The sequence below is a fragment of the Copadichromis virginalis genome, unplaced genomic scaffold (genome assembly GCF_057382275.1).
Source record: "Copadichromis virginalis isolate Kocher_CV1m ecotype Utaka unplaced genomic scaffold, C_Virginalis_male_GT1.1 unmapped_scaffold_1, whole genome shotgun sequence".
Classification (NCBI taxonomy): domain Eukaryota; kingdom Metazoa; phylum Chordata; class Actinopteri; order Cichliformes; family Cichlidae; genus Copadichromis; species Copadichromis virginalis.
The window spans coordinates 3,341,968-3,369,685 of NW_028188589.1; the positions used below are offsets into that span (position 1 = coordinate 3,341,968).

The following is a 27,718-nucleotide window of genomic DNA, read 5'->3' on the forward strand; positions in this document are numbered from 1 at the left end:
CTGAGCCTGTTTCATGATGTTGGCCCTGCAGCATCAGGCAGGATTAATACTGTAACAAACGTGTGTCACAGTTATAATGACTTTAAATGAAGACTTGGGTTGGATGGAGATGTCAGCTGGATTTGTGCTGACTGTCACTTTAAATGTTTTCAGTTCTGTTCAGCTTCTAAATCTACTTTTGTATAATGTTTGCTGAGTTTTGCACTTCATGATGCTTTTAAGAAGAGCCAATAAATCCTGACTTTACACCAAAATAAAGGTTTAATGTGTTTAGTGTGACAGTGGAGGAGAGCGCACATAATAAGAGTCATTAACAGAATGGTGACAATTATAATCTGTCTCATTTTAGGAGCAGCTCACAGGCACAACAGACTACAGAGCAATCAAAGCACCAGTTAAACGTCCATGTGACCGGCTTACAGCCAATGAACAATCAGTCCCCACTGTCCCCACCAACATCACTGTACTGGAAAGACTGTGCTGCCATGGTCAGAGATGAACTGGTGCTAAAATGTAAGGCAGCTGATGTGTGTGGCCTTAGCAGCACAAATGCATCACGGCTGCAACGCTGCAGTGTGTTTAAACATTTGAACATTTCTGTGGCTTCAAACCAGCAGCTCCTCTGTACTCAGTCGTGTTTGTGTGTCTGTCAAAGTGATTGTTGTCTTTAAAAAGCCTTTTGTGTTGAGTTTTGTGAGCAGTGCCGAGCTTCTCTGTAGTCTAAGCTGAGTCGATATATTTGATTCCATGTTTGGTGTGATTTTCAAAGTCAGCAGCAGCAAACCCATACGGTAAAAAAATACATTTTTCCTGGCCAAAATATATTTCAAATATATGGTAAATATATTTTGTATTTGTGATGCTCCAAAAAAATATATTTTTGAAATTGAAAATATATTTCTTTCAAACCAAAATACATTTCAAAACATATTTTAGGGTGAAGAAAATACATTTCCAACCTTACAGTAGAATGTATATCAAAGTATCCTTTATTTAAAATATATTTAGTGCAATAATGATGATAATGATAACAATACTAAAAGTAACATGTTTTATGCACATCTGCAAAAAACAGTTGGATTCAAACAAAACAGAGTCAAAGGTCTATCACGAATTAGGTTGTTTATTCATTTGCTTACAGTATTTCACATTACACAATATCTCACTATAATGTAGCGTTCATTGACTTTGAAATTATCTGTCAGTGATACAGTAAACAAGATACAACAACTGCTATGTACACTTTAGTTTTTGACAATATATACAATTTAGTATTTAAAGGAACACACTCCACTGTTTTGGAAATAGGCTCATTCTCCATCTCCCTCAGAGTTAAAAATGCAGCGTCTTCTTTCTAGATCCGTACGTTAATAGGGCTCTGGAGCGTGATCTTACGGGATGGGGCGTAGCCAGGATTTTTGGTCAAGGCGCCATATTAGCAGGCCAAACAAATGCTTGCTGTGTGGTCGGTTGTAATGTTAGATTGCACTACCGACAAAGGAATAAGCTTGAAAACAGGCTCTCTTTTCATTGTTTCCTCACCTGGAAGCATCATGAGGGAGCTTATGTGTTGGATGTTACCAAAAGAAGGCGTCTAGCCTGGATAGCAGCTGCGAGACGAGCTGATATTCAGTTCTCTACCAGCCACAGATATCTGTTGGTGTGCTCCAGTATTTTCATTCAGGTAAGTTCTAAATAAGTTCATATTATTATTTATAGCCTGTTAATTTTATTTTCAATGCGCTCTGAGATCATAGCACAAACTTAGAACAAACATGCAGAACTACCTTCTATTTATAGAGTTGCTAATTATTTGGCATTATTGCAACAAACCAGCCTGTGAAATGAATGAAACAAATCCTGACTGGGTTCCAACACTACACATGGGGCACTACGAAATCCCTGCTTCAAACTACATGCTACATACCACCATGCCAATCAGATTACTTCTTCCATGTGAGGGTAAAAAGGTGACCTTCCTGGATAAGATGGCAAAGGTTTGCTGCGTTTTGGTGAACATGTGCCCCAGTGTGGTAGTAAAACCAGGGAAAAATGCTCTTGTTAAATACTCTTAAGTCTTGTGCTGTTTATGTAGTGATAAGTTTTCTTTTTTCTTTTTTTTTTTTTCCTTTTTTCTCTTCTTTTTTTTTTCTCCTTCTCTTTTTACAGTTGCAGAAACATATAGGTGATTGCTGTAACGTATGTTTTAATTTTGAAATTAAAGCAGCCTTTTTTCCGTTAAAAGGTTCTTTGTGAGGATCAATCCAGACATGGGAACAAAATGCCCTGCAAAACTTGGTACAAGCCGCAAGACAGGTCGTGTCGTAAAGAGGAAGGTTACAAGAATCAGCCCTCGGATCACCACCTTCCTCCAGCGGCTCTCTGAGTTTGAATGGAGGACTTCCAACTGGGTAAGAACAGAGATGATAATATCTTTTACATAGCTGATAATTATATACATACTGTACACACATCCATACAACAGTATGAATGATCTCAGACAGATGTGAACAAGTGAATAACCTGAGCAAACATGAATATTGATGATGTGTCTTTGACAGGTGGTGATGAAGACTACGCTGAACCCGACCATCCTGGTAACGGAAATCTAAATCCCATGTCACATTCTATTTCCTGGGACCCACTGATAATTATTACATTTTGTAAATGAGTTTTGTTTTACAATTGTAATAGTTTATTTAATGTTCATGCTGGTGGGTTTGTCCTGTTTTTAGTGGAATGAAAAACTGTTTTCCTTAAAAAAATCAGACAGAAAGGTGAAGGACTGTGTAGTTTTCATGTACGCTTCTATTTATTTTGGTTATTGGCATTGTTTTTATTCAGTTGAAAAATGTTTTTCTTGTTAAAAAAAAATCAACAATAAATGTTGGTTTAATTCACTATTCTGAGACTACTTTTTTTTTTTTTTTTTTGTCCCGTTTGGATCTATAGCCATCAGAATTGTTGTCTTGAGGCCAAGAAAGATGGCAAGCGGATTTATTTTACCAAGTGGGTCATCATGGCCTTGCCATATTGGTCCATTTGATTGACCTTTATTATAATTATGAATTTATTTTATTTTCAGTTGCAAACGGGACAGACATAACTGTGGGACAGGACAGGGGGAAAGAATGAAAGAAAGAGGGGGAGAGAAAGAAAGAAAACCAAAGGGGGGAAGAGACGGTGAGAAGGGGGGGAAGAGAGAAAAAAACAAACAACAAAAAAAAACCTCCTGGGTCACCTGTATGGAGAAAAAAAACCCAGAGGAGACAGCAAACACCAAAGAGCAACATAATAAGAGAAAAAAAAGCACCATCACAATAAACTAGCTAGCCATAGATATCAATAGTTACTAAATAATAAACGATATTGTGCAGCACGCAGGATAGACAGCGCACAGTGTGCTTTGAGGCAGCAGCCAAGAAAGCTGTAGTCCGCGTCTGTGAATACCCATGTGTACACCTGTGTGCATACCTGTGTGGATCAGCATGCTTGCATTCCAAAGGTTTCTCCATGTGATAAGTGATAAGTTTTCAAAAGAGACAGTAAATTACAGAATGCTAGTAGTGGGTGATATTATACAAATGCTGTCATGATTTTATGTGAACATTTTGTCATTTGTAAACTATACATAACATTTTTTCTACATTGTAACTGATGTGATGTTCGACAAAGTGCTTTTAATTAAAAATAGGCAAACATTTCTTTGTTTCTTTATTCAACTTTTGAACAGTGGTATTTAGTAAGTACATATTCAGTAAATGCAAAGTATTTACATGGCCCCCTAAATTAAAACATTATGGGTTATTCAGAACAGAACTATGCTTGGAAAAATATTGTCCCATCAGTTGATCCAACTCCTCCACAGTAGCAGGTGGAACTTTTCTTTTTTGAGGATGGCTTCTTTTACCTGTCACTACAGATGGTCTGTTTATGTTTTGATCAAGAGCCTTTTTTTGGGCAGCTGAAGAGGAGAAGTCTATCTTATGGCCAACCTCTGGCTGTATCTTGGTCATATTACCCAGCAAAACCCAGTATGCAGGTTCATCTGTAACAGTCCTTGTGCCACAGATCCTCACTGTTGCTTCTACATTAAACAGAAGAGCAGTGACATGGCTGCAAGTCTCCACGACTCTAGTCATACAGCTGCAGTGGGCGGCTTCAACCTTCCCTGTGATGCTCACAATGACCTGTGGCTGCAATGCTGCAATTCAGTCTTTAAGAGTGCAGGACCTAAAACACACACAGACAAAGTTCATTTAAAGACAAGAACTATGAGCCAAGGCCGACACAAATGTGTTTTATTTACTTTCAAATCCATTTATCATAAATGTAACAAATAAAGTGTTTTTATGTATCCATCTATAGAACGCTGCATGTTATATTCTAAATCTGCATGTTTCTTTTTAGAAACCTATCAGCAAAAAATGAACCTAAAGTATGTAATGCAAGGATGTAATCACTTTCAAGAGGGAGAAAACATAAAGTTCAACTTTAAGTGACAATTATGGACACCTAATATGACAAGCAGATTCTGCAGGTCATTAATCAATGTATAAAACTAAAACAGAATGTATTTTTAGTGACACAGGACACAAACAAGGAAGCAAGATGTGTAATTAGGATTATTTATAATAAATATGAATTAATTAGGGCAATTTCTTTAACCATAAAGAATAACTAAATCCTTCAGGACAATGTCACATCAATGCACTGAACTCACTATGTTATCCCTCTAACAGAGCCTCTACATGTTCTCACTGTAATTTCCCCCTCACGAATGAATTTTTGCTAGCACTAATTTGAATGTTGGGGGGAATCAAACGCATTTTACTCGCAGTACTCAAGCTGACTTACCTTTGCTTGAATGACGGCGTACTCACAACGTGGAGGCTTAAAAATAGCCAAATCTTGTACCCAGTCCTTGGTGAATTGGATGTGCGCCTCCAGAGATTTATAATTGCGAAATTGGTGCGCCGTGTATGCTCTGACTCCACAGACAAGGTATGAGAGTAGATCATGCTAAGTCAATAGCGGTTTGGTCTTCAGGGTTTCTACTCCACGGCTATATTTCATACGGGTCCACATTTCAACAATCAAGTACCGTCTCTTTGCATCTGGACAGAATCTGTCTCTATACCGTCATTTTCTTTTGAGCTACGTTTCAGAATGGTTCGTAGCAAACTTGTTTTGATTCGTGACCTGCCAAGATGGTGCTGCGCTCCCACAATGCATTGCGACATTACGTCAACTCCAAAGCCCTTTGCGTGCAGGAGTGTATGCGCATGCGCATTGCCACGGTGGTTTAAAAAATAAAGATATAATAAAAAGTAATTAATAAAAATAAAATATTTAAACATTCCCACAAATGTGCAATGAACGTGCAAAAACTCTCTTTAGTAGTTGTTGCTGTTTCTTTCTTTCTTTCTTCTTTTTTTTTTTTTTTTGAAAAATAACGACGTCTCTGAGGCGCGAAATCTGACAGCGAGAGGAACGGCCGGATACAGGAGACGGGAAGAAACAAGCCGATTATGTTCGCGTTAATTAAGTGGTTGGAAGATGTAAAATTCTCAATTCTGCCAACTGAACATATACGAGATTTTAATGAGGATGAATAATTAGCCGGCATGGAGGAAACGGACCTTTATTTCGTGGAGTGGCGACAAGAAGCCAAGGCGGGTGGCCAGTCTAAGAAGCCTCCATCATCAAGCTAGCAGGTGCCTTTTCCCATATAATATTACTTTATTCTCGCTTATTTGGAACGGAAGCGTAGAGCTGCCACCCAGGCAAAAGAGAAATATAAGTATATCACGTTATAACGTGAAAAGTTTATCGTTCTAACAATATACTATCATGTTTGAACAACATGTTTGAACAACATTGTACGAAAAATGCACATAATTATCACGTCCGTACAATATTGTGCGAACGTGACAATTATGTATATTATAATAATGTGATATTATATTATACCAGTGGTTCTTAACCTGGGTTCGATCGAACCCTAGGGGTTCGGTGAGTTGGTCTCAGGGGTTCGGCAGAGCCTCCGCTGTGACGTGCACGGCTCATTTTGTGCACCAGTAAAAAACATATCTACGTCTAATTTGAAAAAAAAAAACCACACTTTATTTTTCACTAAAGAGGGGTTCAATGAATGCGCATATGAAACTGGTGGGGTTCGGTACCTCCAACAAGGTTAAGAACCACTGTATTATACAAACATGAAAAGCATAATGTTAGAACAATAAACATTTCACGTCATAACGTGATACAGCTCTATTTTTCTTTTGCCTGGGTGGCAGCTCCACGCTTCCATAATTTGGTAATCAAAATATGTAACTTAATTAATTATATTGTGACGTACTTTTGCCTTTTCTTATTATTCTGCCTTCTCAATAACTATCAAAGCCTATTCACATTTAATTTGGCTTTCACAGAAATCCTACCTCTCCTTCTGGCTACAGAGTACTTACCAAGGTTAGAAACAAAGAACAGTTATGCTTTATTAATGTTCGCTAATTACAATGTTCCACATTTCCTTGCTTTTTAAGTCATTTTTAGGCTTTTTAGAGTTTTTGTTTTTTATTTTTTTAGCAGTAATGTTTCTGCCTATTTATTTCAGCCCATGAAATCGAATGCAGATCTTCCTAATGTGAGATTTACATAAATGTAAGTAATTTTGTTTGTCATTGTCATTAATGTTGTTGCTGTTGTTGTTTTTGTGCAGTTTGCAATCATATAAACCTAGCAAACATCAGTCAGCACAGTGACTAACCTAAACAGATTCTTGCTTTATTCACATATATTATATGTAATTATATATACCTGCACATTGTACCTAGGGTTGCAGCCACTTGGCCCCACCCCATTGTTGTGACAGCCCTGATTGTACTTATACACTGCATCTGAACAGGGAACAGTCTGCCACATTAATGTATTTTTAAGTGACTTGTTTGTAATACATGAATTTGTTTTTTACAGATGTCAAAGTCTCAACCTCATGCTGCCCTCCCCCATCCTCCTAAAGTAAGTATTTGTTGTTGTAGTTTTTTATGCGGTGTCTGTGTCACATGCTAATCATAATTATTGAAATAACTGTTTTCTAACAGATTTTCCAAAACACTAGTTATGTTTGTTGTCATTCAGACCAATACTACTGCTTAGACATTGTTTAGTGGTCATGCATGTTTGACAAGCTCGTTATGATACCAAAACTGTAGGCCTATCACAATAATCGATATATCGACTTAACACACAGTACATGTACATGACCTCAATAATTGTTGATGATGTAATTTATGTGCCATTATATTTACAAAAATAAAATATAATGATAACAAAACAATAACATTAAATATCATTGTTTTCTATTTGTTAGAAAACTTACTATTTATTCAAGTTTTTAAGGTATCTAATATTTTGATTCCTAATTTCAATGATCTAAATACTTTAAGAATTAGATGTTGGTTTGTCAATCGAAAGTGTGTAGATCTTGCATTATTATGGTGTTATATTATGATTATACATTCAAAGACATAAAATGGTCTTAAAATGACAATGACATAACTTGTCGCAATTGTTTATGGGGCAATATACCGACCAACAAAAAGTCGCTATCGTAACATGCCTTCAAAACAGACGGTTTTATGATTGATAAATTCAAAAAATAAATACATTTAATTTCTCTGAGATTCTCTAATATTCAGTTACAGTTCACAACACAGTTACCCGTACATGCAGTATTATACTGTAAATATAAATCTCTGCATTTAGCATCCCACTAGAAGCGTCACAGTTACTGCCTCTTTTTTTTTTTTTTTTACAAATACCTGTACTATCACTAACACATTTACTGTTTTACTTTTAGCCTGTGGATACAAATGCAGATTTCCTTAATGTAAGTTGTGCATTTTAATTACATCATGTTATTTTTATTATTATTTATTTATTTATTTTATTTTACATTCAAATATTTCAAGCTTCTTGGTTAAAGAAGCTTGATTGCTAGTAGGTAAAGAATAGTTCACCTATAATTCATATTCCCAATTAATTTCTCACCTCTGATTGAATGCCTTTGTTTGTTTTCCTATAACAAAACATTTTTGCTGGATATATATGGTGAATTTATATGCATAGATACAGTCGTAGTGCTTGACACATGCAAACAGCAGTAGATGTACTAAAAAGGAAATAATTACAATCATGATGTTGATTGCTGATGTCAGTATATATATTTTAGAGGAATGTTTTGTTTTTCACCCAAAATAACTATATTGCTTCAGAAGAGATTTATTACCCTACCGGACTCTTATATATTGTTCTGTTTTTTGTTTGTTTTTGTTATTTTCAGGTTCAATGGTGCGTGTTCTTCTAATGGCCGCCTTCCCACTGGAGGTTTTGATCCACAGCAATTTAAAAGGTAATCAGCTTTGAAAGTCAGTTCAAATGGTTAGCTAATAGTACTTTAAAAAGCCTACAACTCTGTCACCAGTTTCTTTACCAAAAATTACCCATAAAAGTATCGCTCAATAGCATATAATTGTAGTTCAAATGTTTAGTTGTACAAATATCAAATTTTTGGAAATCTAAAACTAGTCAAACACTCAAATGTTCATGCTTTTTATAGGAGGACAGAGCAAAACGGACATCGGCGCAGAGTGAAGAACTGCCCTTGATAAGGACACTATGACAGCCATATATAGTAAGTGAAGACTTTCTGTGTATCTAAAATTGCATACACCACAAGTAACTTACTTTGCAACCATTAAAATAGGTTGTAAAGTAAGTTACCAATACAAATAGGTGATGATGCATTGTAGTGGTTGGTCTCAGACAAAGAAGGTCAACAGATTTATGAATGCTGGAAGGTAAGGAGAGACGACCAAAAGGGGTGTTAGCATTACTGTAATGTGAACTGGATAGACTTCCCATCTAGGAAAAAAAAGGAGGTAAATTATGCGTAAAATATATCTGTATTAAAATCTGTATCTGTATAAACAGAAATATCTGTTTGCTAAATGAAGCCAGCTAACATAAATCACATTTTTATTTTAACTCTGACAAAAGTAATAGAACTGTGACTTTTGTTTGTTACAGTGGCGGTAAGGAAGGGGTTTCCCAGCGTGTCCAGAAGGGCTTTGAGGATTGCAGTGAAAGCTGGGGGAACTGAGACTGTGTGTGTTGTTATGGTTCAAAAATATTGGAGATGGACACCAGAGGAAAAACCCACAATAACAACACTGGTCCGGTCGGGTTGAGTCAAACGATGATTTAATGATCACACACGTGGGAGATGGACACTGTATGCAGACAGTCTCAGATCTCATCTCAAAAAACACATTTCCATAGTTTTATGAAATCAGGGTATTAGAACGCCCCCTCATGCGTAGTGACAGGTGTAATACAATCAATGTTGACAATTTTATTTAACACAAAGAATAACATTGTCTCCTTCCCGAGGGCAGACGCTAACTGCCCCCCTTCTCCTGGAACCGTCTGTACCCTGCTGAGACACAACATGGCAACTACAAGGACTCTTTCATTTATTAAGACCATCAGTGTGTATTGCTCTAAATCAAGTATATAATATTAAATGAATATTGCTGGATCAGCTACTTCTACTTAAAACATATTAAAACATGACTAAGCACAAAATCACCAAGAATGACATCTTATAAGTGCTGTGTAAGCGCGTGCGGCCTTCCAAGCTCAAAGCCTTTGCCCTCCATAGATCAGCCAGACTCGCGCTGGCTGTAGCTTTTAACCTTTAATTACCTTGAGCACAACTCTAAAATGAGCAACAAACTGCAATGTGTATGGAATGATCATGGTTACATCTGCAATGGAAAATCATGTTATTATTCTGGTACCTGTAAGAAAGATCAAATTAAAGTTATCACCATCACTGTAATGCAAAGAATAATGTAAGATCAAAAACTTCAATTTATGCTTAATGCAAAGCTGGTTATATACTTCTAAGGAACTAATAATGACATATTAAAATATTAAATGATAATGAGAAAAACATCCCCTCCTTATTCTACAGTGTATATATATATATATATATATATATATACACACATATATGTATATGTGTGTGTGTTTCTTTTAGAATGTTTAAGTATGTAATGAGAATAAACTTATAAAATGAATATTCCTTGCTTGATTGATATGCTATATGTATGTTTTAAACATCAAATAAAGATTTCTTTCAGATGTTACATGTGAATGTGTTTTCTTAGAAATATATGAAGGGTTAAATTTATATTTTTTTGAATGATTTTAAATACATTTAAATTGTATTTTGAAATATATTTTATTAATATATTTCAAAATATACAAAAAATGGCCAAAAAATATATGTGCTAAAATACATTTTAAATATATAAATATATTTTAAAATGTATTTTAAAATATATTTTTTTACCGTATGGGCAAAGCTACACCAGAGGGTTGTGCTGTGTAACAGGTTGGTGCAGGTGGTGTTATCTACATTTGAACATTAGGCAACAGTCTCATGAAGACACTTTCTATTGTTCACTAAAGACCAACAATAACAGAGACAAAGGGAGAGCAGCAGAACTAGTGCTAACAATTAGCACTGCTAGCCTGCCCACCAACACCAGCTAATGTTCTAAAAACGATGATCAATGATTTTGCTGTAACGGCTCCAGCTGTCTGTGTCAGGGACACATTGGAGATGAAGTGAGTGATCCAGTGACAAAGGTTTGGAAACCTGCAGTCAGCTGAGACTAAAGGAGTCACCTGACCGAGAGACCAAATGTTTCACTGAGAACGTCCAGATGAACAGAATCAACCTTTGGGATAATCTGTTCCACACATCCATGTTTCACTTACTGCATTATATTTCCTCATTGCTGTGCACACAGGCCTGTGGCTTATAACCAACTCCAAGTTCAGACTCAGAGGCTGCTGAAGCTGTTTTCTGGAACAGAGACGTGTTGGATATAAAAGCAACTCTTCTTTATGTGTCAGCACTGAGGAAAGGAGCAGCTTCGTTTCTAAGTGTATGAAGGACTGTAGCAGTGTGTGTGTGAGCTTTATTTCACAGACAGAACCATGTCAAAAACACAACTTCAGGTAAAAACAATACAAAATCAAAGAGTCTGATCAGAAGGATTAAACAGAGGAGTGTGGGACTGTTTTTAACAGACAGCAGGTTAAGCCAGGCTGGAGGAGTAAACTGAGCCTCGGTGTGAGCAGCAGTGTGTTTGACAGGAAGCTGAGATAAACAGTCTGGAGCCCATTTAGTGCTTCATATGAAAGTGTGAGGATTTGAAAGCAAATCTAAAATCAAGCAGGAGTCAGTGTGAGAATGATTTGTGCTTTTCCTCAGTCAGATGCTGGGAGTTTCAGTTCATCCATGTTCAGCGTGCTGTGCTTTGTGTAACAGGAGAATATGACAGTATAAATCAAGTCTTCATGTCACTGAAAGCCTCCACAGTCTGCTATGGAGGTGCATCAGTTTGGATTTACAAGAAGAACATTTCTTAAACCTGCCACAAGATGGCGCTCCAACAGAAGGGATGTCCACAGTGTAACACAGACACACACATACTGTGTGAATGTGTGAGTGAATGGGCTTTCAACACAAGGCTTCTGCTGCTACCTTTAATGACATAATTAGCTAACAAGAACAAACTGTTAATTACCACCAAAGAACGGCTCCAGATTTTAGCTGCTGACCATTTTGTGAAACGTTGATTACATCAGCTTATTGTTGATTTTTCAACCTTAATATCAGCTGCTTTAAAGGAGCCTCGTTCTCTCGCAGTAACACTTTTCTTCACTAGATGCAGTGCAGGCACAGTCTGTGTTTCTAAACTACACACTAATGTTCATTGTTGTGCAGCTAAATCCTCCCTCTGGATGGGAAGAATCCCTGTCAGGCTTCAAACACCTGGCTTGGTGTTCTGGAGCTAATGTGTCACCTGTGAGGACTCTGAGATGAACACACAGCAGACACTTCAGTTCTCCGTCTGTGTGTCCTCAGTTTCCCAGCATGCCTTGGCTGTGGTGGTGGAGGTGAATGAGGGGGAACATGCTGCTCTGTCAGCACTCAGGTTTCATACCTGGTGATCTCAGAGGACAAAGCGGCGTTACAGCAGCGCACGTTGATGAGACCTGATGCTCTGAACAGTTCAGACTTCAGCCTCACTCTGAGAAAACAAACGACTGACTGTCAGCAGCAACTACACCTGCTCCATCAGTGACGGAGAGAAGAACTGAGACTGAGAGACATACAGCTGCAGGTCAAAGGTCAGAAACGCCCGCTCTTTGTACGGGTCAGGAGTTAGTACTGCAGAGGTCAGAGGTCAGCTTGCTGACAAACCATTTGAAACAGTTTGGAGCTAAAAGCACAACAGCAGAGGAAAGAAGAGACACTGCAGAGATGATGCAAAATATTGTGTTTTGTTCTCAGCTGTCAAAAAGTGTAACACACGTGTTCCAGCACAGCCTTTGTGTACTTTCACTTCTCCATACTGTCCATTGGAAATCCTGTTTGTTACTTTTTGATTTCAGTCCATGTGTCCAAAGCAAACTTCTGTCCCACACTTTCTCTGCTGACTCTTCACCGATGCTCAGATGATCTCAGATGATTTCACCAGAACTCATCAAAATTCGGGCTCCACAGAAACCCAGACGTCACTAAACAAGCGTAACAAGCAAAGTGAAAACTGGTCGTTCAGCTTTATTGACCAAAGATAAGCTCACATGTCACCTCATGACACAGACACTTATTTCCACAGCATGCACGAGGACTGACAATAAGTGTCTATAAAGCCACTTCTATCTGCCACACCTGTGCTTCTGTCATGGTTGCTCTCCTCTCACTCTGTCATTTATCCACAGTCTGCCTCCCTCTGCTCCGTCAGCTGACGTCCTCTCTACACCACCTGCTGTGTTTTATCCTGCAAAAACACATTTAAGAAGCGTTGCACCGAGTAACGGGAGGAACTGCTATAAAATACATTTAAAGGAGGTGGTGCTGAGTGCTGTGACTGGGGTCCCACCACTGACATCACGGGTGGAGGACATGTTGGAAAACTGCTACAAAGTGCTGTGCAGCCAGCAGAGCTTACAGTCTGTCCTGTGTGTCATACAGGCTCTCACACTTAGTGTTTCTGTGACACATTGAAGAGAAGTTTGTGTTGTTCACAGTTGTGCTTGTACTGAGTGACAGCTGACATGACCTAACAGGAATAATGTGTCTGTGCTGAATGAGAAGTAACACACAATGAAGTCTTGATGCATCTCAATCATCCAGGAAAGTGAGTCTGTTGCTTCTGTTCATCTGGACGCAGCGTTTTGTGGGAGAAACGTGTCGTCATCATCAGGTGACGTCTTCAGTCTCAGCTGCAGGTTTCAGTCTTACAAACAGGACATTTGCATAAAGACTGAAAGCAGCTGCAGGAACGATGGGCTGGGAGCTCCGTTCCTTCATCTTAATCATGCAGATTCTCAGGATCATTGATCAACAACCACTGATCCATGTCCATGAGTCCCATTCACAGAGATGTGGGAATGGCTGCAGTCACAGCATGTAAGATGGAAATAAATGAGAAGTATTTAGCTGAAGTGGATTTGATTTATGTTAGTTCTTTTTTAACTTGTAGTTCTACATTGGAAGATTATTGTGATATTGAAATAGAAAAATACATTTATATTCTATTATTTTCTCAAAATAAGCGTCACACTCGTGGAAGCCGGTGTAGCCGCCGAAACGCCTGCATTTATGGAGACTTTCAGCCCCAGGTAGGCCAGTTATGGATCTTGGGATCCACATTATGTCAGCAGCTGTTCTCCACCGTGAACTGTGTTCAAACAAACACGCTCACGCCTCACAGACGACAGCTTACAGTCCTGTAGAGATAAAGTGACTTCGTACAGCCCCGTCTTCAGTCTTGTGGAGATGATCTCGACGCTTTGGTGGATGTTACTAGCTCCTGTGCAGTATTTTGTAAAGACATGATTATACCCCGTAAGCGTGTTAAAATTTACGCTAACAATAAGCCATGGGTCACTAAAAGTGTCAAATCCTGTTTAAGGAAAAAGAGACAGGCCTTTAAAGAGGGGCTGTTACCGATTTTCAGACAGCTACCAAGGAAATGAAAATCGAGATCTTGAAAGCAAAACAGACAAAAACCTTCTTGAAAGCAAATTTGCTGCAAAAACTTTTGGGTCTGCCTGGACTTGTATGAAAACCATAGCAGGGTTTCAAAATCCCCAGAGCAGCAGTCAGGTCATTATAGATGTTTTAATTCAGACAGAGATTTTCAAATGCTTTAAACATGTTTTCTGCTCGTTTTAGTTCTTCTGATTTCAGCGAGGATATTTGGGAACTGAAACAGAAACTGAGAGATACTCAGCACTTTATCATTGAACTCAGCGATGTTAAAAAGGCCTTTCATACAGTCAATGTGAACAAGAGCCAGGTCCTGATAATATTAGTGGCCGCCTAATTAAATCTTGTGCTGATGAACTCAGGCCTATATTTCAGGTTATTTTTAACAAATCCTTGCAAACACAACATGTGCCCTCTCTTTGCAAAGAAGCAGTCGTGGTTCCTGTCCCTAAATCTAAACGACTTCAGGCCTGTTGCCCTCACTTCAGTTGTCATGAAAGTCTTTGAAAAAATCCTCAGAAATGTGATTATGAAGAGACTGAAGGTCAGCTGGATCCAATGCAGTTTGCATACAGGCCCAACAGAGGAGTGGAGGACGCACTTTTGACTTTACTAAATCTGATTCTTAAACATGTAGAGAGTAAAGGGACTTTTGCAAGACTTCTTTTCATTGATTTTTCTTCGGCTTTTAATACAACACAGCCCCATATTTTAATTAAGAGACTTTTAGAAGAGTTTGAAATCAGGAAAAACCTGCTGGGCTGGATTTTAGATTTTCTAACTGACAGGTCACAAAGAGTGAGAATAAATGGGGTTCTGTCTGACCCAGTGTTCTCCTCCACAGGTTCTCCTCAAGGCTGCGTCCTACCGCCTTTATTATTCACTCTCTATACAAACATGTGTCAGGGCAGACATGAAAACAGGGTCATTATTAAATATGCAGATGACTCTGTTATTGTCAGCTTACTGAAAGAGGGTGAAATTAACCACGGCCCAGTCATTGATGACTTTGTTCAGTGGTGTGAGGAGTCTTATCTCCAGCTGAACATATCTAAAACAAAAGACATGGTTGTTGATTTTAGGAAACAGCAAAATGGGCACGGAGTCACTTTAATTAAAGGTCAGAAAATAGAGCAAGTGCAATCATATAAATATCTTGGGACCATAATCAATGAAAAACTGAACTTTGATCAAAATTGCAAATCAGTTTGTAAAAAGGGTCACCAGCACCTTTATTGCCTTAGGAAACTTGTTCATTTCCACATTGACCAAAAAATGTTAACTTTGTTTTATCGTTCTTTTATTGAGTCTGTTTTATCCTTTTGTTTGGTGGCATGGTTCGGTCAGACCTCTGTCACAGAGAAAAACTCTCTGAATCAGATAGTGAGATGGTCCAGTCGTCTGATAGGTGAGCCACAGTCTTGTTTAGCCTCCCTGTACTCTGAGCAGGTACAGAGGATGGCTTTATCAATCCTTAAAAATGGTTCCCATCCTCTAAGGGGTGAATTTCAGCTTCTTCCCTCAGGACGGAGGTTTCTATTTCCGAGATGCAGGACAAAGCGTTATAAAAACAGCTTTGTCCCCGTTGCTGTCACTGAATTAAATAAGAACTGTTTTTGATTCGAAATATTAAAGTATGTGTCACAGTGAGCTTTATATATTTACTAGGTATGTGTGTTTTTAAAGGGATGTCAAATGCTGTCATTTGTCTGTAAAGCAAATTTACCTTGCCTTTGGGTATAAATAAAGTTACCTAAATAATGTTACCTAAATAAAGTTACCTTACCTGCAGACGCTGTGCGCAGAGGTTCAGGAGCAGAAGTCCCGTTGTAAACATATCACGGCAGACCCGACGATGTTTGCATGAACGCGCTTTTTTTAAAAGTCAGGTCAAGGCTCCAAAAGCCCAAAGGCGATATAACAGTTTGTGTTTGCTACATGGATCATTGTAGTTCAGCTTTCCTTTGTTATATTTCTTTAAGAGCTCAAAATGTGTTCATTACATAAATAAAATGTCATTTTCTCTGCAGCACTTCATGGATTTCATAAGCAACACACTGTAGTTGTTCACACAAAGCATAAAGGTAAAAACAATATACACAGTGTTATCTTCATTTTAGATGTCACAAAGTATTTGCGGCTCCCAGTGTTTTCCCGAACCCTGACCCTTTGCGTGGAAACCGGGTCCAAACGGCTCTTTGGGTGTTAAAGGTTGCTGACCCCTGCACTAGGCCCACTAGTCCCCAGAGATCAGGAAAAGGGCCTGAGGGTGCTGTGTTTGGAGTCTGCTGGTTACAGTGTGCAGGACCTCACAGGCTGCTGCAGCGTTAGCAGAGGGCGGGACATACACAGCTATCATAATCACGTGTGTAAACTCTCGTGGTAGATAGTACGGTCTCATGCTAACCGCTAGCAGCTCAATGTCCTTACAGCATAGCGTCTCTTTGATAGAGAAATGCCCAGAGTTACACCATCTATCGTTCACAAACACAGCCAGACCCCCTCCTCCCTTCTTACCACTCTCCGCTGTTCTGTCATAAGAGGCTCAGCAGCTAAAGCAGCACACCTGGGTCTCCCAGCCTATTAAAAGCAGCCCTTTGCTTCACCTGCTTCACTAAACATTATTATTTTAAGCAGAGTGGTGTGATTTATGTAGGCATTGCTGTGTGACAGGATGACTTTTCTTGCACACCCACCAAATGAGGGCGCACATGCTTCCACGCCCACTGGTGACTGCACACATCCTTTCAAGGAAGCATTTCATTCATCCCTAACAAATGGAACAAAACACTGTGCAGCGTGTTCAGGTTTGAACGTGGCCCTGGCCTCTCTCTGCATCCACCTGGCACATGCAACACACATCCACTCCCTGCTGAACTGCTTGTATTTGATGTGTTGAAGTTTTGGTAAAGTTTGAATAAATTCCACTTTATTTATAGGAACATTTCATCTGTGGACTCCTGCTTCCCCTCTCCTTGAGCCAGTTTGTGACGGGAACATGACATAAGAAAAGTAATTTATCCCTTTTTGATTCTGTGTATCTGGCGCTCATCCAGTGAGTTCACACTTGGCAGAAACAGACTGAATTTGTCTGGAGAACTTTGGCTTCAGCCAAGTTAGATAAACACACTGTGTCTCTGTCAAAACAGCAGTGTAGTTGTGGCACCCCTGTGAGGGAATGACCACATGAATATTATTTTGTGTAAAACACTCATGTAACGGGACATTTTTCATTGCTATATGTATTTATTTTCAGTTTCTTTAAGAGGATAGAAAATCCATGTAACAGGGATTCATTTTATGTTAGAAAGCAGTGAGGGCGGAACTTTGGTGCTTGCTCCGGGGTTTCGGGGTGCAGTAAGTGGAGCCCACCTTCCGCTGCTTCCTCAGACACGTTCTGGAGGAAAGCAGAGACGCATCGTGTCTTCCTTACTCTGCTCTTCACCTGCTTTTACAGGTCGGTACACGGTGCTCGCACCGAAAATGTTGTTTATTGTCACCATGGTTACCCACGTTAATGTGAATGGGAGAGTTAAGGCGGTCCGCCAAAGTTATTTATATGTAAACACGGGAGAAAACCAGAGGAGTGTCCCGCGCGACCGCACCGCGAGCCCGCTCGTTAGGTGGAGCGCTCGTGAAGCAGAGTCAGTGCGCTCCTATGCTCTGTGCAAACGTGTTGTAATGCTCCAATCAAATCAGTTCTGTGAGATGTGAATGTTAATAGTTCTGTTAAAGTGACTGAGTAGATTAGCTAGTGTAACACAAGCACTCTGAGCAACTCTGTGTAGCTAACAGAGGCATTCATGGGTTGATTAAACAAGCTGTGTTTCATGATGCACTAAATAGTGATTTTGCCAGTAAATTACTGGAGGGAACTGTGATATCCTAAGACCAAGGAACCACGGAGACCATGTTTAGCTCACAGTTGCTTCTTTATTAAGAGAACCGGGGCATGCGCCCCCACAGACTGAAAGCTCCCCAACCACTGTTGCCCCCTGGTGGACAAATCCTTGCCACAACATAACATTCCTCCCCCCTTAAACTGGAACTACTCTGTAGTTTTAATCACTACAGAAAATACCCATAACCAAAAACTTCACCTTTATAAAAAAAAATGCAACAACCCCGTCCCCAGCCTTTATTGAAATTTCACTCCGGAATAGTGAACCTTTAGTCCAACAGTCTTAGGTTAACCTATAACAGTTCACCGTAATCACGGCACAAAGTCTCTCAGGTGCTCCGGCTTTCTCTTGGTCCTTTGCGATCGCCGTAACCCAGTGGCAGGTGATTCCAGCGAATCACTACTCTCCATATGTGGCTTCACCACTGGTGTAACTTGCACCTCTATGTGTCTCTCATCCTCGTCTCCTGTCTCAGCGCTGATGTTTGGGGCTGCCTTTGGGGGCTCGCCTGGGTGGCCTTCAGGCATTCCTGCTGCCAGGCACGGCTCCAGGCGGGCAAACAGCTGATCGACGTGACGCCTCACCACTGTCCCATTGCCCAGCATCACCAAGTAGGAAACAGGCCCCGTCATCTCCTGTATAAGTCCTGGTATCCATTTGGGTCCTCTGCCATAGTTTCTGGTATATACTGTGTCTCCAATAACAAACATGCGTTCCTTGGCATGTCTATCATGATACCGTCTTTGGCTATCTTGTTTTGCTGTCACTTTTTGTTTCAAGTCAGGGTGTATGAGATCAAGAGTACACCTCAACTTCCGGCCCATCATCAACTCAGCGGGAGACTTCCCTGTTGTGGACTGTGGTGTGATTCTGTAACTAAACAGAGCCCTGTTTAACTTGGTTGCCAGTGTGTCTCCAGTACTCTTTTTCATGAGTTCTTTGAACGTTTGCACTGCTCTTTCTGCTAACCCATTGGAGGCGGGGTGATATGGAGCGGAGGTGACGTGAGTGATTCCGTTCTTTGCCATGAACTCTTTAGTTTGTGCACTTACAAAACACTGGGCATTATCTGAGACCACCATCTCAGGAAGGCCGTGCGTGCTGAAACAATTTCTCAGGCAGTCTATGGTTGCAGCTGCTGTAGCGGATGGAACTGTATACACATCTAACCATTTGGAGTGGGCGTCCACTATTACTAAGAACATTTTACCCAAAAACGGGCCCGCATAATCGATATGTATCCTTCTCCAGGGCTTTTCTGGCCACTCCCAGGGGTGTAGTGGTGCCTCTTGTGGCCTGTGTCTATGTTCTTGACATGTACTGCAGGACCTCACCTTGTCTTCAATGTCATTCTCCATATGCGGCCACCACATGTAGCTTCTGGCCAGGCCCTTCATGCGGCTCATTCCTGGGTGTGACTGATGTAGCTGTTCCAAAAGGGGGCGTCGACGTCGTTCTGGTATCACCACCCTCGCCCCCCACAGCACACACCCATCCTGCACACTCAGCTCCTGTTGTCTCTGTCTGTAGGGCTGAAAATTAGGATGCTGCGTAGTGGGCCATCCTCTCATAGCATACTCACGCACTCTGGAGAGTATGGGATCTTTGGTTGTCCATCTTTGCAGCTGCTCAGATGTCATCACGCCCTCCTGGTCCTGATCTACCATCAACACTTGGTCCTCAGCTGCCACCTCTTTAGGGAGGTTCTCTGGAAGAGGGAGACGACTCAGACCATCAGCATTACTGTTATTTTTGCCTTCTCTGTATTTAATGACATACTCATAGGCTCTTAATAACACTGCCCATCGCATGATCCTCTGTGACGCCATCTGAGGGACGGCCTTCAACTCATGGAACAAACTTATCAATGGCTTATGATCCGTGATAATCATGAACTTCCTGCCGTACAGGTACTTATGAAAATACTGTACACCAAATATCACAGCCAATCCTTCTTTATCCAGCTGTGAGTAGTTCTTTTCTGCTGCATTCAGGGTACGCGATGCAAACCCAATGGGTTTTTCCTGACCATCTGGCATGCGGTGAGCTAGTACTGCTCCCACTCCATAGGGGGACGCATCGCAAGAAAGAATTAAATCCTTTTGCTCATCATAGTGTACCAATACACTGCTTGACTGCAACAGTTCCTTTGATTTGCCGAAAACCTTCTCCTGTGCTGGTCCCCAACACCATGGTTCCCCCTTTCTCAGAAGCTTGTGCAGTGGGGCCAACAGTGTGGACAAGTTTGGCAAGAACTTATTATAGAAGTTCAACAACCCCAAATAAGCTTTGAGCTCTGTCACTGATTTTGGGGGTGGCGCCTCCTGCACTGCTTTCACTTTTGCCGGCACTGGATGTAAACCGGTCTTATCCACCCGATGTCCTAAAAATGTCACTTCCTTCTCCATGAATTGACATTTGCTCCTTTTTAAGCGCAGGCCCGCCTCCTCCAAGCGCTGCAGCACTCCCTCCAGTGTTTGAAGATGTTCTTTGTCATTCTTTCCCGTCAGGATGATGTCATCCAGATACACTGCGACATTGGTCAGACCTTGCAACACACTCTCCATGGTGCGCTGAAAAATGGCAGGACTTGAACTCACACCAAATGGCAACCTGGTGTATGTAAACAAACCCTTGTGTGTGTTCACTGTGACATACTTTCTAGATTCCTCATCAAGTACAACCTGTTGATATGCGTGACTCATATCTAACTTGGTGTATTTTTCTCCTCCCGCCAGCCCCGCTATCATGTCCTCCATTCGTGGAATGGGGTATTGTTCTACAGGTGACACCTTGTTAACAGTCAGTTTGTAGTCACCACAAATTCTGGCGCTGGAGTCTGGCTTTAGTATGGGTACAATGGGTGCGGCCCACTCTGAGAATTTCACTGGTTGGATGATTTTCTCCTCCAACAGTCTCTCCAGTTCCTGCTCCACTTTCTTTTTCATAGCAAACGGAACTGATCGGGGCTTATAGAAGCACGGTTTGGCATCCTTAGCTACATGTATCTTTGCCGCAAACCCCTTCAGCGTTCCCAACTCATCCTTAAACACTGTTTCATGTCTGGCCAGTATCCGCTGTAAGGCATCCTCTCCGCCTTCGATCTTATGTACAGGTTGCCAGTCTAATTGGAGGGCCTTAATCCATCCCCGACCCATCAAACTAGTTCCAGCCCCTTCAACCACCACCACATCCAGTGTTTTCTTACTGTCTCTGAATTCCACCTGCACTTGGGCTGCTCCCCACACGGGTACCTTGTGGCCTCCATACGTTCTCAGTTTGATTCCACACTTGCTTACTTTGGGCGCCTTACTGCCTTCAAAAAGTTTTTTAAATGACTCCTTCGACATGATAGTGTAACCACAGCCTGTGTCTACTTCAAATGTCACATTCTGTCCATTTACTTTTAGCTTCTGTCTGATGGGTTCTTCCCTTGGGATGCTAATCTCCTCATGCACATTATACATAGTCACACTTGCCTTTATGTGGTGCATTTCAGCTCCTTCTTCCTCACTCTCCACATTCTCCTCTTCCAAGAAATGGGCTTGTTTACCTTGTCTGCCACGCCCTCCTTTTTGTTCCATTTTCATTCGGCAAATCCTTTTTATGTGTCCCACCTTTCCACAGTTGTGGCATTTTTCTGAAACAAACCTGCAGTCCTTGGCCACATGATTTAGTCCTCCACATCTGTAGCACTTCCTGACAACCTGTTGTGACGTCGAGCCGCCGTCCTCCATCTTGTTCACGGCTCCTAATCCTTTAGTGAATCGCGACTGTTCTGTCATGCTCTTCAAATCCACAATGTCTCTGTTAGCAGCCTCCATTGCTTGAGCAAACTTCAGCGCCTTTTCAAATGTTAGCGAATCCTCTGCTAACAATCTGCGCTGTATTCTGTCGTCGCTTATTCCACATACTAAACGATCCCGCAGCATCACCGTCAGGGAGTCTCCAAAGTTACAGTCCTGTGCGAGCTTCCTCAGCTCCGCTACATAATCGCCCACACTTTCCTCCGGCCTTCTATTCCGTGTGTTAAACTTCCACCGCTGCACAATTTCACTCGGCTTAGGGTGAAAATGATTGTTCAACAATCCCACCAACTCAGCATAAGAACGATCCCCTGGCTTGACCGGACTGAGTAGGTTCCTAATCAGGGCATAGGTCTGTGCGCCCACGCAACTCAACAGTACCGCTCGCTTCTTCTCCTCCTTAATATCATTCGCCACAAAGAAGTAATCCAAAATCTCACAATATTCCTCCCAGGATTGCAGCTCGCTGTCGAACGGTGCCACCGAGCCCAAAGTGGTAGCCATTATTCCACACTGAGGGTTACGCTCCACTTCCCACAGATGCTAGCGCTGTACCACTTGCCAACCTCAGTTCATAAGTCACTTAGCACGGTGTAACTTCACAGCAAAACCTGGCTTTTACCCTCGTCGCCATATGTGATATCCTAAGACCAAGGAACCACGGAGACCATGTTTAGCTCACAGTTGCTTCTTTATTAAGAGAACCGGGGCATGCGCCCCCACAGACTGAAAGCTCCCCAACCACTGTTGCCCCCTGGTGGACAAATCCTTGCCACAACATAACAGGAACAAATGTAATGTATTTACCAATGCTGTTATTGAATATAACTGTTTAGCCAGTAAGACACTGCAGAAGACAATGTGATGTGTTTATTGATATGATAAAAGGATGTAGCTGTTATGGAAAGAAGTGTGAACTTGAGAAACTGAACCAGTTAAAAAGAGTATATTTCACTGATGTTGTGAAATAAGTAAATGTCATTGATGTGAATGAGGAAGCAGCTGAACAGTATATTGAAAGCTCATGTTTAGTGTTTTATAGCATTTATTTGTGTGAAATAAATCAGACTCAGACACGTTCTGGAGGAAAGCAGAGACGCATCGTGTCGTCCTTACTCTGCTCTTCACCTGCTTTTACAGGTAACATATTTGTCATCGAGGTCTTCATCCTTGGGACCCGTAACATAGTAACTTCTTCATTGTTATACTTCTATAGTTTTCCCATTTTGTGAGCTGTGGATGTGGAAAGTGTCTCAGTGACACATCCACATGAAAACGGCGTTACCTTCGTTCATTTGCACGTCAAATGAACGAGCTGTTTGGACTTTAACGTCACAGCTGATGCTTCGATACTCGAACTCAAGAGTTCAGCTTCCACTCAGAGGTACAAGTACACACAGCAAAGATAAACGTGTACACAAGGTTGAACCCACAAGTGCACAGCTCCAACCAGAGATGGGCAGTAATCCGATTACTTTTTTCAAGAAACGAGTAAAGTGAGGGATTACTATTGCAAAAAAGGTAATTAGATTACTGTTACTTTCCCGTAAGCACACTGCGTTACTGCGTTACTAAAACCGCAGCTGTGTGCAGATGAACAATGGATAATCTATCGAGTGTGGAGAGAGTGTGAGCGTGCAGCGTTTAAAGCGTGGAAGCACTGACCTTACTTTGAGTTTGACTCTGTAAAAAGTGACAAAAACATTAGCATCCGCTGTTCACTGCGTGGGAAGACAACATGCTCACTCACTATGTGTTAATGGGCATGCTTATTTATAACTTTGATAAAATGTCATAAAAATAATTCCATGCCAGCTCACCGTTGGTGATCAGGTAGTTTCTGTTCCAGTTCCAGTCCCATAAATCATGAAGCTTGCTGCCAGAAAAGCTTCAAATCTCCTTTGAAAGCTGTTTGTGGTCTTGATTGTGGGAGCTTCAGTTGTCTGACTCCAGCTGCCACACAGTGCTCACTGATATCATTTGCAAAAACCCCAGTGTGACAATATTTATCAGTGAAGCAGAAATCAGGAAGTGACGACTTTTCTTTGAACATTTGCTAAGGCTAAGCTGTGCTTTCTACCACAGTTGGGAATTTCCTGGTTTACAACAAATTATTGTGTCAACACCGCATAAGATTTCAAACTACAGGAAAATCACTGGAGTTATAAGAGGCAGACAACGACACACACACCACATGCATGCTGTTGCTATTTATTGTGGATTAACCTGTCAAGGGCAAGAACAAAAGAATTCTGCCTCAAATACAGGAAATCATAGCTTTCCTGTATTTCCTCCATTGTTGGCATGCTGGTTAGTGCTGTTGCTCCACAGTAAGAAGGTCCTGGGCTAAATTATCCATGAATGTAAACGGCTGTGTGTTTCTATCTGATAGACTGGTGAGCTGTCCAGGGTGTACCCTGCCTGGTAACCTATCACTTCAGGGTTATTTCCCAGCCCTGCTGCAACCAGGATAGAGATAGGAGGATGGTAGTTGTTGTAGACCCATTCAATTTCAATTGAAGGATTAAAATGTTCCAGGAGCTCAACTTACTCCATCTGAACATGTTTCAATCGTGTTTTATGAACACAACATGCAGCTTTACTGAATATGAAAAGGTTGTGTTGATTTAACTCAGTCGTTTAAGTTTCTGCCAAAGCAAAACCTTTGTGTGCAACCAGTGTCCACTATTGAATCAAGTAAATCCAACATGTTTTTGTCAGTGCAAAAGGAGTTACGGTGCCTGTATTCCTGCACAATATTGTCCCGGGAGGGAGGAAAACTTTCTGGTGAAGTTTTGGTTGATTTTTGGGTTTTGCTTGACACTAGGTTGATTTTATCAGTGAGGTTTGGATTGTTTTCTTTCTCTAAGAGAGAGAAAGATGGTTTTATGCTTGGACATGTTTGCAATGGGCCCCAGTATTTGTTACTTTATTAGTATTTTATTGGTTGCGTTTGTTTGTGCTTTTGTTACAGTGCACTGAGATAAGAACATCTGAGAGGTGTGATCCACCGGTGGTGATATTTTGGTATTTTGTGAGTTCCCGATTTAACAAATCAGCTCTTTAATCCAGACCTGAGAGGTTGAACTTTAAAGCGCTATAAAATATTCTTACTGGAAACAGTGGCAAAGTGTTTTTCTCCATGATTATAATGGGCTTGGGAAAAATTCACTTATATGTGACATTGATCACATGAGAAGTCCTGAGCCTAAAAGGATTGCAGCGAGTCAATCCAGTCCAAAAACAAGGAGCTGTTTTCCTTTAAAATGATGACGTCATCTTGCTGGTGATGGAGGCTCGAATAGGCTGCGCGTGAGACTCCATTATCAGCAATATCTGGTATGAATGTGTGTGGATGTATGCATGTGACTGGACTGTGACGGACTGACGACTAAAAGTTTAACTGACTTGATACTGAGACAAAAACAGTGCCGACTTTAGGATTAGTGAATGTCCACAACAATTCACCCAGCCTGTAGAAGAAGGGTGGAGGTTTTGTCTTGCTTTGTTTGTGCAGGAGCAGAAGGATGACAGAGACTAAAGGGGGAGGCTGTAGCTTCACATGAGTGTGAGCTGCAGACTGAACCCTTTGGTTGCTAATGTTGAGTCACTGATGTTTGCATTAAGAAAATTGTGTTTTATTAGCTGTGTTTTAATTAAGGTATCACATTATATTGTTGGGAATGTTAAATGCTAAAGTGAAGAAAAGCTTTGATTTCACTCATGACTGAACATGTTATTATTAACCATAGCAGGCCACTGTAAAGAGTCAATTAACTGTTATAGAGGAAAAAAAGGCCAAAAACTCTGTTAATACCTATGAATAACAGGCAATGATAGACTTGTCACATTCAAAATAGAGATATGTAATAACAAACACGGGTCCGTGTCATTTAGGTTCTCCATTGAAATAGTCAATCATTTAGAAAAGTAGAATATATATATATATGTCTCAACGCTGTTTCTCAATAATATTAAAAACCTAAAAACTATTGTTGTGGAAGATAGAAGTCACTGTGACAGCCCTCTGACTGTGGAGGACGTTTGTAATCCTATTTCTGCACTTAAGGCCAACAAATCTCCCGGCACAGATGGTTTAACTGCAGAGTTTTATGAATCATTTTCTAATCTCCTGGCTCCGTTCTTACTGCAGCTTTTCATAGGAAGTGTAGAGAATAACATCCTCCCTCCTACTCTTACTCAGGGTCTCATAACACTTATTCCAAAGCCAAACAAAGACTTACTTCTTATTGATAATTGGAGACCCATCTGTCTGCTCAATGATGACTATGAGATTATGGCTTTAGTACTTGCTAACAGAATGAAAGAGTTCTTGGACACAATTATCGATGAGACACAATCAGGCTTTATGAGAAACAGACACCTTTCTAAGAACATGAGACTGGTTTTAGATCTACTTGATTACTCTGATTTGGTATCTGACTATAGCTTCATTCTCTTCCTGGATTTTTAAAAGGCTTTTGATACAATTGAACATCAATTTATTTTCCACTCTTTGGAAAAATTTGGCATTTTTCTGTAGAGCTATCAAAACCTTGTACACGAATGGCAATAGCTCAATTAAAATGATTAAGACTCCACCCCGAGATTTGACCTGTTATACAAGGAATCAGCACAGCTGATAAGGAGCTCATCATCAGCCAGCTAGCTGATGACACCACACTCTTCTTGAAGAATGCAAATCTAATCCGTCCAGCCCTTAGTGTTATTAGTGATTTCTCTGAGGCATGTTAATACTTTTAGCTATTTTATATCCATAAATCAATGGCGTGTCCAGCGGGGTGGCCTGGGGGGGCACAGGCCACCCCCCCAACCAGACTGGCCACCCCAGGTGCCACCCCAAAGGTAAAACAATAAAATTCAATCAAATATCAAATGTACGATTATGTTTTCACGGTGAAGCTCAGATATCTGAGTGTAAGTGAATGCAGCATCGGCTTCTGCGCTATGCGCATCACGTTAGCAAAGGTAGGAGAGCCAAGCACGAAGGACAGCACTGCAGGAAACAATTTTTCGGTGAAAGAAAATGAGGACAGAATAAATGTAAGTATGTAAACGGTAAGTAATATTAAGTTTGTTGAGTTTAGTAAACTTCAGTGAAATTAGAATCCCAAGGAAAAAATAACACTTAAAGAATTTTTGCAGCCGTCGAATATTTCAGACAGTATGCTACTGAGGGCAGCTAACATAAGAGTTATGAGTTATAAGATGCAGGTCGATGTGTAAAAATAACTCAGTTGTTTGGTGGTGGCTATGGCAGGGCTTCCACAGAGGCCAGCAGGTGGATGAGGGAAGGGGAGGCAGGAGGAGAGCCCCGAGGCGGCCACCAGTCCGAGTGTCAGGTGAACTGAACTTCAGGTAAGAAGTTATGACCTGCAGTCTATCTGGGTCAGATATAAACTAAGTTTAGGTGTAGTTTATTTTTGTTGTGCTGACTTTTTACCCTCAGTTGCAATAACTCGTACTGCGTTCTAGCCAGCTTGATGGAGTTTTTATACAGCTGGGTGGGTGCTATGATGTTACTGATAGTGAACTTTATTTTATTCATGCCAACGGCTCCTTAAAAAGATGGAATGGTCCCTCATTCAGAGAAAATATTACACGTTTCGTATTGAGCTGAGAAGAGGCGCAGTTTGTCCCGGACTTTAGCTAGAATGGAAAAAGACACAAAGCTGGAGTTATTCTGTCTTTACGCTGCACAGCTGCCTCTTCTTCTCTCATTCTCTCACCCTCTCTCCTGTTGCTACTTCAATCATGAAACTGATCAATGATCAGCTGATCGGCTTTTCTCTCTTGTTTATTTATCGCCCACTTTGCTGGTCATGATGTCGGTTTGTATATGT

General features: G+C 40.8%; 1 long non-coding RNA gene across 1 annotated transcript; it reads left to right on the forward strand.

The window, feature by feature from the left end:
• The first annotated feature begins 5,462 nt into the window (after positions 1-5,462).
• LOC146679561 (uncharacterized) lies at positions 5,463-9,158 on the forward strand. The gene is made up of 8 exons (XR_014918621.1): positions 5,463-5,717; positions 6,438-6,477; positions 6,623-6,669; positions 6,982-7,026; positions 7,868-7,897; positions 8,351-8,419; positions 8,627-8,701; positions 9,097-9,158. It is a non-coding gene; the product is annotated as an uncharacterized LOC146679561 (long non-coding RNA).
• The last annotated feature ends 18,560 nt before the right edge of the window (positions 9,159-27,718 follow it).